Raw genomic sequence first — 13594 nt, 5'->3', positions numbered from 1 at the left:
TTACCGAGTACGGTTAAAAACCATACTGTTCATACGGTAAAATTATCTTCCAATAACCGAACTTCTGTGAAAACTGATTGTCATGAAACTAACTGTCAAACAGTTTTTAGTAAGTGTCTTTTTATTAACCAAACAAAAAAAATCTTGAAGAGTTCATCGAATGGATTGAGGTACAGGTGGAAAAGTTTTTAAAACATTTGAACCACTAAAAGCTTTTTGTTTACTTATAGGCAGAAAATAATTTTGTATCACTTGTCCACTTGCTGCCTACACAAATTCGAGGGTAATTTCTGGTGAAGTCGACGGATTGTGCAGTGTTTTGGAAGGCGCTCATAATTCCGGTCAGCCGGAACACTTGACCTTTTTTTGTGGAATAAAACCATAGCCACAACAGGTTCGCATTTCCTTCATTCGTTTTTGTGTTGTGTTGTTTTTTGAAATCTGAAAATCCAGAATTTTAACCAAAGGAAAACAAACAAACAATAAATTACCGAACAATCAGTTAGATCCAATTGGTTTACATTGTACGGTAGTTGTTTGACAGTTCAGCAATTACCGAACGATCGGTAATCAATTTAATTACCGAACTGATTACCAAAGGTTCAGCTGTTGAAAATTCGGTAAAAATTACCGCATTCTGCGAAATTTTCTAAGTGTGTAAATCTTAAAAATTTAAATTCGATTCATATTGCAATAAATAATACATTTAATAACATAGGTAAAAGTGGATTAGGCTGTGGTCTATTTATGACCGTTTAACGTTCGTTTAAAATCTGAATAACTACACTGAGCTAAATGATCATTTTCTCATCACGTGGTATTCTAATGTACTACCTTGATTAACAAGTTCCCGGAATCACCACCGTGTGGCGTTCTCAGTCACCCGATTAGATTTTTTTAGGTAACTGATCTTCTATCAAATTTTCAGTTTGATATCGGGACATTTGTAACATTTACGCTGTATTGAGTACATCTGCGATTGTGCGTGTCCTCGATTTTGTACAATTTTCTTTTTTTTTTTTTTTTTTAAATAACTATTTATTGGAATATGAGTTAAAATTAAATTATTAAGATTTAAATTTGGTGTTCAGCCACAAGTGGTGACTTTTCAGCCCTGTTATATATATATATATATATATATATATATATATATATATATATATATATATATATATATATATATATATATATATATATATATATATATATGTATATATATATATATATATATATATATATATATATATATATATATATATATATATATATATATATATATATATATATATATATATATATATATATATATATATATATATATATATATATATATATATATATATATATATATATATATATATATATGATTTGGTTATTACCATGAAGACATCATTTGCTTCCGCAATTCTGAGATTTTTGTGTAGGGAAAATTCTAAACCTACTTGTATTGTGTAATGGGGAAAAGGTACTTATATACTAACTTACTAACTAATACAGAGAGCGAATCGATTCAATTGAAGATTGCATCGATTTTTGTCGGAATTTGCTTATAATATTATGTGACATTACATCTAATGGTTCTATATTTGTGAGTCTGTGTAACTCATTTGTACTAAACCAGGGAGGACGCTTCAGAATCATTTTCAGAATTTTATTCTGAATCCTTTGAAGCGTTTTCTTCCTGGTGGAACAACAGCTTGACCAAATTGGTACCGCATAAAGCATGGCTGGTCTGAAAATTTGTTTATAAATTAACAATTTGTTTTTTAGACAGAGCTTAGAATTTCTGTTTATAAGAGGATATAAACATTTAATATATTTATTACACTTTGCCTGGATTCCTTCAATGTGATCCTTGAAAGTGAGTTTTTTGTCATACGTTAAACCTAAGTATTTAGCTTGATCAGACCATGTCAATTCCAAGCCATTCAATTTGAGAATGTGATTATTGTTTGGTTTGAGAAAAGAAGCTCTTGGCTTGTGAGGAAAGATAATTAATTGCGTTTTTGCTGCATTTGGTTTAATTTTCCATTCTGACAGATAATCACTGAAAATATTTAAACTTCTTTGTAGGCGACTGCAGATCACTCTTAGATTTCTACCTGTGGCTAACAGACTTGTGTCGTCACAGAATAACGATTTCTGACAACCAACGGGTAGATTTGGAAGATCAGAAGTGAAAATATTATACAAGATTGGAGCTACATTCGAACCCTGCGGAACACCGGCTCGTACGGGTAGCAATTCAGATTTACAATTCTGATAGCTAACCTGAAGAGTACGATCAGTTAAATAATTTTGAATCATTTTGATCAAATAAATAGGAAACTGGATATCAGACATTTTTGCTATTAAACCTTTGTGCCAAACACTGTCGAATGCTTTTTCTATGTCTAGAAGAGCAACTCCAGTGGATAACCCAGAAGATTTATTAGATTTTATCATGTTCGTTACTCTGACAAGTTGATGAGTAGTTGAATGTTCATGACGAAATCCAAACTGCTCTGGTAAAAAAATTGAATTCTCATTTATATGAGTCATCATTCTCAACAAGATAATTTTTTCAAAAAGTTTACTGATAGAAGAAAGTAAGCTAATTGGGCGATAACTTGATGTTTCTGCTGGGTTTTTATCAGGTTTTAGGATAGGAATTACTTTAGCGTTTTTCCATCTTTTTGGGAAGTAAGCTAATGAAAAACACTTGTTGAAAATTTTAACCAGGAGTCTCAAGGCAACATCGGGAAGTTTTTTAATAAGAATATTAAAAATTCCATCATTACCAGGAGCCTTCATGTTTTTGAGTTTCCTAATAATTGATTTAATTTCATCAAAATTCGTCTCAATAATGTCATCGTGTGATAACACTTGGGTTGAAATATGATCATATTTCAGTGAGACTTCATTTTCAATAGGACTCACAACGTTTAAATTAAAATTGTGGACACTCTCGAACTGCTGAGCTAGTTTTTGAGCTTTTTCACCATTTGTAAGAAGTATTTGATTTCTTTCCTTGAGAGCAGGAATTGGTTTCTGAGGTTTCTTAAGAACCTTGGAAAGTTTCCAGAAAGGTTTAGAATATGGTTTAATTTGTTCAACTTATTTAGCGAAATTTTCATTTCGCAAAAGAGTAAATCTATGTTTAATTTCTTTTTGTAAATCCTTAACTATGTTTTTCATAGCAGGATCACGAGAACGTTGATATTGTCGTCGACGAACATTCTTCAACCGAATGAGCAGTTGAAGATTGTCATCGATGATAGGAGAATTTAATTTAGTTTGAGCTTTGGGAACTGAAAGATTTCTAGCTTCGATAATATAATGATTTAAATTATCAATTGCTGCGTCGATGTCCGCAGAATTTTCTAAAATAGTTTCATTTCATTCCACATGATTTGCAATGTGAGATCTGTAATCAAACCAATTAGCTCTATGATAGTTGAATATAGAACTAATTGGATTAATTAAAGCTTCGTTGGAAAATCTGAATGTTACTGGAAGATGATCTGAGTCAAAGTCAGCATGTGTAATCGGTTCACTACAAATGTGACTTTGATCTGTTAGAACCAGATCAATTGTAGACGGGTTTTTCACGGAAGAGAAACAAGTAGGATTACTGGGATGAAGAACAGTGAAGTAACCAGCTGAGAGTTGATTATGAAGTATTTTACCATTACTGTTATTTTGCCTACAATTCCACTGGACATGCTTAGCATTTAAGTCCCCTATTACGAAAAATTTCGATCGATATCTTGTAAGTTTTTGCAAATCGCCTTTAAAGAAATTTAATTGTTCGCCGGTGCATTGGAATGGCAAATATGCTCCAGCGATGAAATAAATTCCATGAATGGTTTCAACTTCGATTCCCAAGCTTTCAATAACTTTAGTATTGAAAGAAGGTAAAATTCGATGTTTAATTTGCCGTTGGACAAAAATGGCAACTCCACCACCCATTCCAGTAAACCTGTCAAATCGATGAACCACATAATGTGGATTACTTTTCAATTTTACATTTGGTTGTACAATTTTCTTTATTGGTTGCTTTGTTCCACATCAATTGTTCGAACAACCCCATGGGGCTGATCCTTGTAGTTTTTATACGCATATGACAGCTTTTCCAATTAGTAAACTGAATCAAACAACCCCAAATATACTAAACATTTCTCCATGTGCACTGTGCGAAAAAAACTGTAAATACGGCTTAAAAGACAATCTTTCACTAATTCGAGAGATAATACATTTTTAAATCAAAACCTCTGTTTGATAAAAGCTCATTTTAAATCTATGTAAAACTTCAAATGATAACGTAGAACGAAACGAATGCATCGTAATGCTAAAGCCAGAATTTCTCCAACATTTCCAAGTATTACAATTTCTTGATTTTAGAATTAAATGCACTTCTTCAGTTTAGGTTTATGATGATGATGGTTTACGATTCCAGTTGTATAAATACACTATATCATGTCGTTTTATTTTCAGAAAAATTTTGTTCTAATTCTTCACATAACGCTTTGTTATTTTGATTGTAGTATTGTTTATAGGCGATACTTTCTTTCATCAGAAAAAAACAACACTTAGAGCATATTCAGTAGTGTTCTAGTTCTAGATGCATAATTTATGTCAGTTACAAAATTTAAATCTGAATTTTATAACTAGAAAAACTGGCAGCCCCAGCAGTGTTTTACTCGTGTTTCAAATATACAAAAAATAGAATGGCATCGTAGACCAGATTTAAATTTGACAGAAGAACTGGTCGAATTAATAAAACTAGAACGGCTTGATGGGGATACGTTTGTTCCAGTTTCTGCTCTATTATAGATCTTCCATATAGAACTTCTAGCTCTAAGTGGGCATCATGTTCAATTAGTTTTGAGATTTCATATTTTGGTGCATGCTAAACGCAAACTCTTAAACAATATTGAAATAGTAACCTCTTCCTTCGCGAGATGGAGTAACTGTGTTGTCTTTTCCGATTTGTATTGAATTCCCTGGAGTGATCAATAATGGTATATAATATATTTGAATACACTCAATTTAGTTTTGTCTAGATTTGGCTGAGCGCGTTTGCTGAACTTGATAATGGTGAAAAGACGAAAAAATATCACACAAACGCTTCCAAGTACAACAACGGAGATGATTCAATGAACGACACCGCGATCAGTGAACCAGAAGTCCCGTTTGCAAAAAGACTTTTTTAGGTGTCATTTGGGCACTACCGTTTAACGAAATATTCCCTGTTTTGTAATACACGGATATAACGAAAGTGCTTAATCCCTTTCAACACATTTGCATGCAAGTTTTATCGTAAAATTATGAAAATGATGTGTTAAATTCTGCTAGTAAACATCACTGTTTTACGGATTAAAATCATGATCTGCAGGAGTTTCGATCAATACAATGATGAATGAATACAAACTGTAAGTTATGCTCCGTGTGTCCCCATTTACCGACACTTCCCTGCTTGCTGAAGCTCAAATACAGCAAAAAAAAGTATCACTATTTCCAGCACAATAAACTTGCCATCCACTTATGATGAACTATTTGTTTGTTCGCTGTCTCGAGAGTAACAATTTATTTTCCCAAAAGATTTGGAGGATTTTTCTCGGCTTCCTCTTTCCCATTCCGATGTTCCATTCCATGTTGTGTTAAGCAGAGCTCAGCTCGCCCGGTTTCCGTATCCCGCAAGTGTTTCGGTATATGGACTTTTCATTCCGTTCCGTTCCTTCATATGCACTGTGAAAAGTCGTAAAACATTGCGCACTGTGTGATTTAAGAACACAACATAGAAACAGTGGTACCGATACCCCGACCCAGACCGACAAAACAAGTAGAAAATCTTTAGACAAACAGGATCGGGATGTACGAGGGTACGACGAGATTGACTCCATTTACTCCAACTGTTTTCTGGCAGAAGACTTTCATAACTTCTAAGTATTGAACACTTCATCTAAACGAAAAACTTTGCCAACATGATTTAGATTGTAGACCATTGCGGGAATTTAACGAACCGATACAGCTAAGTAATTTAATGACAAACGTCGACACACAAATATTTTTACCTTGACCTTACCTAGTAAAATTTATGAAGGGTACACTTTATTATATTATGCGGAAAATGCGATTTTCAACTTGTATATTACATTTTATACGAACAGAATAAATTCAACTCTTGGCAGCAGTCTGGCAGTGCATTCGCATCTTGCTAGCATCCAAAAAAGACAGAGAGATTCCCAATCTGCATCGTCATATCGAACCAAGCGTGAAAAGTGTTTTTCTCCAGTCGTTCTTTCCCTTCCCTTTTTTTTTTGGTCGAATCTCCCGAATGCAGTCTATCGTTGTGCCGCTTTCGGTAGCTTTACGGAAAGGAATTTTATGATTGTTGTTCTAACGGCTTAAAATTTTCACTCTTTCCGTAGAGCATATCTGCCGCTTCCTTGGTGTGTTTCACTTCTGCTCAGATTGGTGAGTTTTATTGCGCGGTTCTTTCCACGATCGGAAACGAACTCTCGGTCCCAGCACGTGACATTTATGTGGTGAGCCGATGCTTGAAGGAAAATATTTTATGTTTGCAGGAAAACAACGCTCTGCAATGCGATAACAAATTAGTCGTTCTATTTGTTTTTCTTGTGTCTTCTTAATTATCGTTAATTTTTCATGAACTGGCTCGCATCGAAACAAAAGAGTGCAGATGATTTGAGTTTACGTACGTAACTACAGCTCCCAATGTCTACTAGAAGCCGGCATGCATCGTGATTCGTGTGCCATTTCAGTATAAATATTTTGAAGTACACTATAAACGAAAACAAATGTAAAGTTCGACGTAGACACTTAAATTTTCGGTTTTCAATTGAAAGTACTCATAAAATAACTCTCCACTTTCCAACACGTTTGTAGAAGTGAGATTGTTATCAAGAACATGTTCAGGTACTGTTGCAGTCCTAAATGTAAAATTTATGACAAATAATAAATTTGGATCTATAAGCTAACAAACTCCAGTAACATTTTTATCGGTTTTTCTTTTTACTGGAATGTGGTATCCAGTCCTTTTTAATCATTCCCTACATCCTTGATTTATTCGTGTTTCAAATACTGAAAAAAATAGAACGACAGTAAAATTCAGTTTTGAATTTGACATAAGAACTACTCGATTAAAAAAATCATTTTGTTCAATGTAGTATTTATTGCATTATAAGATTAAACTGTTAAGATTTAAGTTGGGTGTTCAGCCACAAGTGGTGACTTTTCATCCCTATTATATACATGATTTGGTTATTACCATTAAGACATCATTTGTTTCCGCAATTCTGTGATTTTTGTGTAGGGAAAATTCTAAACCTACTTGTATTGTGTAATGGGAAATAGGAACTTATTACTAACTTACTAACTAATACAGAGAGCAAATCGATTCAATTGAAGATTGCATCGATTTTTGTCGGAATTTGCTTATAATGTTATGTGACTATGGTTCTTTATTTGTGAGTATGTGTAACTCATTTGTACTAAACCAGGAAGGACGCCTCAAAATCATTTTCAGAACATTATTCTGAATCCTTTGAAACGTTTTCTTCCTGGTGGAACAAACACTTGACCAAATAGGGTATACTGCATAAATCATGGCTGCCCTGAAAATTTGTTTATAAATTAATATTTTGTTCTTAAGATCGTAGCTGGTGGTGATAACGATGAACTGGTCCGGCGGGAGGGGCCTGGTGAATTATTGTCTGATACTGGTCGAGATATTGGGTTCGATTCCTAATTTGTTCAAGGATCTTCCCGGGTTGAAAATTTTCTTGATCAACCTTGGATAGTAATTGTAATATATAATGTAGAATAGTAATTTCTTTTTGTTCAGCTGCTCTATCGAAGGAATATCTATGCCTGCTAAGTTAACCAGCTCGTTTCAATTTTTGATCACTGGTTAAAGCATGTAATAATATTAATTATCACTTAGATAACTCGTTCAGCTCACACCTTTGTAGGGGTATGAGGTGAGACCATCATCATCATCATCATCATCATCAATTAATATTTTGTTCCCAAGACAGAGTTTAGATTTTCTATTAATAAGAGGATTTATTATATTTATTATACTTTGCCTCGATTCCTTCTATGTGATCTTTGAATGTGAGTTTTTTTTGTCACTCGTTAAATCTAAGTATTTTGCTTGATCTGGTCATGTCAATTCCAAGCCATTCAATTTGATAATGCGATTGTTGTTTGGAATTTAGGAAAAAAGGTCTATGCTTATGAAGAAAGATAATTAATTGCGTTTCTGCTGTGTTTGGTGCAATTTTCCATTTTAACAGATAATTATTGAAAATATTTGAGCTTCTTTGGTGGCGACTACAGATCACTCGTAGAATTCTGCTTGTGCAAACAGACTTGTATCGTCAAAGAATAGAAATTTTTGACATTCAACGGGTAGATTTGAAAGATCAGAAGTGACCAGATTGATGCTACGCTCGAATTTTGCGGAACAACTACTCTTCTGGGTAGCAATTCTGATAGTTAACGTGGAGAGTACGAACAGGTAAATACTTTTGAATCATGTTGATCCAATAAAAACTTGTAATAGGTAATGTTAGAGACATAACCGCAAGATGGATGTAGGACAGCTGTCGACAAGGGCAAATCACTTTTAAAATGCACATTTATTTTGGTACATTGTTCTTCTAATAAATTATCCATTTCAAGTAAAATCTCATTAGTTCTTTGTGAAACGCTTTGGATTCTGAAAAGAACCGAAGGCTACCTTGCAACATAGTTGACAATTATTTACTCGAACAAAATTGCCTCTTGCTTGGCGAACGGCGCACAAAGTAAATCTGCCACATGCGTGTGTGCTCTTTCCTACAGCGCTAACGTTCCGCACCGAGTCGTGGCTCCCATGAAGTTGGACGTCGTATGGATTAATGACGACATTTATTCTGATTGAAAATTGATTTTATAAAATAAAATTAATGATTATGAGGAAATCCAATTAACTCTTTGCTTTGCTATGTAGAGACACTGAAAGAGGTTTGGAACTAAATGATTTGATCGTAATTACGGATTATAACAGTATCATTTATGATTCTTATAACTGTATTCTTTTCGTTGTGTTCATAGTTTGATAAATTTTCCGCACTTGTTTGAAGCGAAAGCCGCACTGCGAACGGAATGAACAATGATCATAATAGATAAAAAGATCAAAATAGCAGCTAAAAAAATAACAACGTACAGAACTTTAAGGTTAATGACTTCATTTCGGATTATCATTTTTCATTTTCCTGGCCGATTAAATGTATTTTTTCGGTTACTCGCACGCAAACGACCAACAGCTGAATGATGTAATTGCGGGATTCATTTCAGGCTTTCAGAAGGTGGTATTTTCTACGATATTGATATGCCGTATGCTGGCTTTATTTGCATTCGTTTGGTGCGTTTCGTTTCTAGATTTTAGTGTAAATTTTTACTTTCGATCTGCAAGGAAAGTAATATTAATAATTCTTTAGATAACATTTAGAACGGCTGATTTTGTATAATTTTTCCCATTGTTGTCGCTCTTGTTTGAAGCGAAACTGACTTTGCGAAAGAACCGCAACACATTTGTTCGCACTGTCGATTGATTCCAAACTGAACCAATTTTGGTTAAGAGCTTTCTTTTTACGTGATTTTGTTTGTAGCTTTTTCACGAACTGGCGGTTCCAACGGCCACAAAAATAGCAAAATATAGAATTTTGATGTTGATTATTTCATTTCGGATTTGCATACTACATTGAAAGAAACTATCAAAATGCTGTACGGGATTCATTTCTGGCGTTCAGAAGGGCTAAATTGTGGAATTCTCTACGATATTAAACACTGTTCGGAACATTTTTTCGTAATAAACGTGATATTAACAGCAATCTTACATATTTTTTCTTAGGTTTCGTGGAAGAATTGAAGAAAATAGTCAAACAGGGAGAAAGTTATTAAGAAAACAATTCTGGAGTAATTTCGTTACACTTTCGAGTTGTGAAATTTTGAAAATGCACCCAGGTGAGCATAGAAAGAAAGACGTCCTATGTCTTATGTCAATAGGAAACTAGAAATAAGACATTTTTGATATTAATCCTTTGTGCCAAAAACTGTCGAATGGTTTGTCTATGTCTAGAAGAGCAACTCCAGTCGATAACCCAGAAGATTTGCTTCTATCATGTTCGTAACTCTTACAAGTTGATGAGCAGTTGAATGTTCATGACGAAATCCAAACTGCTCTGCTAAAAAAATGAAATTATCATTTCTATGAGACATTCTCAACAAGATATTTTTTTTTTCAAAAAGTGTACTGATAGAAGCACGTAAACTAATTGGTCGATAACTTGATGTTTCTGCTGGGTTTTTATCGGATTTGAATATAGGAATTACTTTAGCGTTTTTCCGTCTCTTAGGGAAGCAAGCTAATGAGAACTTATTGTTGAAAATTTAAACCAAGAGTCTTAAGTCAACATGTGGGAAGATTATTGAAAATTCCATCATTACCATGTTTTCAAGTTTCCTAATAATTAACTAAAATTCATCGAAATTCGTATCATTAATGTCATCTTATAACACTAGTTGAGTTGAAATATGATCATATTTCAGTGAGACTTCATTTTCAATAGGACTCACAACGTTCAAACTAAAATTTTGTACATTTTTGAACTGCTGAGCAAGTTTTTGAGCTTTTTCGTTGATAGTGGGAAGTATTTTATTTCCTTCCTTGAGCACAGGAATTGGTTTCTGAGGTTTCTTAAGAAGTTTCCAGAAAGGCTTAGAATATGGTTTAATTTGTTCAATTTCCTAAGAGAAATGTTCATTTCACAAATGATTAAGTCGATTAAGTCGACGGTTTGTAAATTCTTGACTATAGGTTTCAAAGCAGTATCGCGTGATTGTTGATACTGTCGTCGACTAATATTCTGCAACCGAATGAGCAATTGAAGATTGCCATTGATTTATGTTTCAGCTTTGTAAACTGAACGATTCCTAGCTTCTATATATGCGATGTCCGCAGAACCAATTAGCTCTATGATAGTTGAATTTAGAAGTAATTGACTTAATTACAGCTTCTTTGGACATTCCTTATGTTACAGGTAGAAGATATTTATGCAACCCTTGAATAATATTGCACAGGTTTCTGACGTTTCTCGGTTCAAGCCTGTCAATCTTTTATTTTCAAGTTTCATTCAATTTAAAGCCATGTCATTTTCAAATCACATTCGAATCACACAATTTTACATGTTTTTGAATATAAATTTGTGTGAAATATCACGCTCCATTTATGTGCATCTTATGTAAAATATAAAATCACAAAACTTTTTTCCGAACTGTGTATATTTAATTGGTTTTCATGGCAAACTTTGGATTTATAATTGGATGGAGGTGCAAATGAGTAAAAAAAAGAGACGGGTGGATAATGGCAGTGACATAACTGGTTGTCGTGAATACGAAAAAAAAAAACTGGAACGCTTCCATCACTTTTCCGAACATCAATTAGTTGATCGATTGTGTGAATTGTGCAAGCTCTACTCTACTAGAATTTGAAACGAGACACCTACACTAAAGTACAGATTAGTTACATTAAACAGCTACTATTCTAAAACTGTATATGCTGAACTTGAAACAATTCCGTTTAAATTTGCTAATATAGGCTGAGTACAAAAAAATTGTAGCTTTTTAAAACTATTAAGTACGAAGATATCTGATTCTTCACGAAACTTCAGTAAGAGACAATAGTAATTGTCTGTTCTAAAATGTATCGACGGTTTTGGTTTTGCAATAGTAATTTTAACAATTATAAAAAACAATAATAACGGTAATAATAATAATAATAATAATAATAATAATAATAATAATAATAATAATAATAATAATAATAATAATAATAATAATAATAATAATAATAACAATAATAATAATAATAATAATAATAATAATAATAATAATAATAATAATAATAATAATAAAAAGTTTGTTCAGACCTAATCTAACAAACTTTACAAATCCTGTAGTTTCGGAACCGGAAGTAGATCTACAACAAATTTAGGAATTCCGTATGAAATTGGCCGATTTGGCCATCTTGAAGGAAAGTGAGTGAGACACTTTTGCAGTTTTTAATCACCATTTCCAATTTTTCCGAAACCGAATTCAGAAGCCCGACCGGAATAGCCGAATTTGGTTTGTTTGTCAGCAACAAATATGACCTAAAAATTGGAACAGTTTTGAACCTAGTTAAACCTAGACTTACTATCTCATGCTCTATTTCGATTTAATCAATATTACCAATATTACACACTAGTAGCAGACATCCGTAATCGTTTCGATTTCTTCATAGTGTGTACGAAATAGAACAAAGCACGCATCGTTTGTTTTGTGTTTTCTTCTTCTTTCGGTGTGGTACATGTTGTCATTCTATATGGCGATTTGAAAACTTTGACACTCATCGCTCTGTAACTGCGGAACTGGAAGTCGGATGCGGATGAAATTTCACAGTAGTTTTGAAAATAATATGAGCTTTAATTCAAATCAAGACATGTGAAAATCGAAGTGAGTTTTATTTTTTATGTTTTTCTGCATCACTTTCGGTGCTTCCGGAACAGGAAAAGGGGGACCAGTAGGGCCGAATTAAGCTTTTATGTCCACAAACTAACAAGCTCTTGAGCTGTCTTTTATGGAATTTGTGCCTGTTTTTGACCATCGTTTGTAGAAAAATGCTAATGAAATTCGTAATTTTCCACATATCACGATTTAGTTCCGGAAGTCGGATATGGATAAAATGTTCTAGAAAGTTTTAGGAAACTATAAGACCTTTTATTTGAAGCTTGGTTTGTGAAAATCGGTTGAGCAGTTTCAAAGAAAATTAAATGCTCACTTTTTCTTTAATTTTCACATATTACCATGCAGGCCCGTACTCAGGATTTCATTTCGGGAGGGGGAAAAGATTAAAAAATAATGTTACTGAAGATTGCTTCTGTACCTAATTCTCGGTGTGCCTTTTACGGGTGTTTTCAACATACACTCTAAACTTTTCCACTGTTACTGATATTGTATTACATTTCATTACGTTTACTGTCTTGTTATTTCCGTAACACATGTCTGAGACATTGTAAATAATTATATATTTTTGGTTTCGGGAGGGGCCAGGGCTCCTCGGTCCCCCCCCCTCTTCTGGGTACGTGACTGTTACCATGTAACTCCGGAACCGGAAGTCAGATCCAAATGAAATTCAATAGCAGGCTATGGGACCATAAGACCTTTTTTTTAATCTTAGTTTGTGAAAATTTCTTCGTTGATGACACAATATTAAATCTATTAACATGTAGAAATAAATTTTGCGTCTGTATCGATGTAAGTTTCAGTTAAATTAACTGTGAAGTCAGTGATATGACTTATCTTTACATCCTTTGAATTGTGAATGTAAGTGAATCGCGACGCTCATTTAAAGATGTAAATTTTTCTAAGTGTGTACATCAATAAATCTGACATCATGACACGACTAAGGTGACGTAAAGAAGAACAATGGAGGAAAAATAAGAAGCCAGTTGTCAGGTATTGTCTTAGGTGTTTCGTGAATAAAAACATTTTTATTGGGGTA

Source organism: Malaya genurostris, chromosome 3 (assembly GCF_030247185.1).
Source record: "Malaya genurostris strain Urasoe2022 chromosome 3, Malgen_1.1, whole genome shotgun sequence".
Lineage (NCBI taxonomy): Eukaryota > Metazoa > Arthropoda > Insecta > Diptera > Culicidae > Malaya > Malaya genurostris.
The sequence above is the reverse complement of the archived record's forward strand: the minus strand, read 5'-3'. Positions refer to the sequence as shown.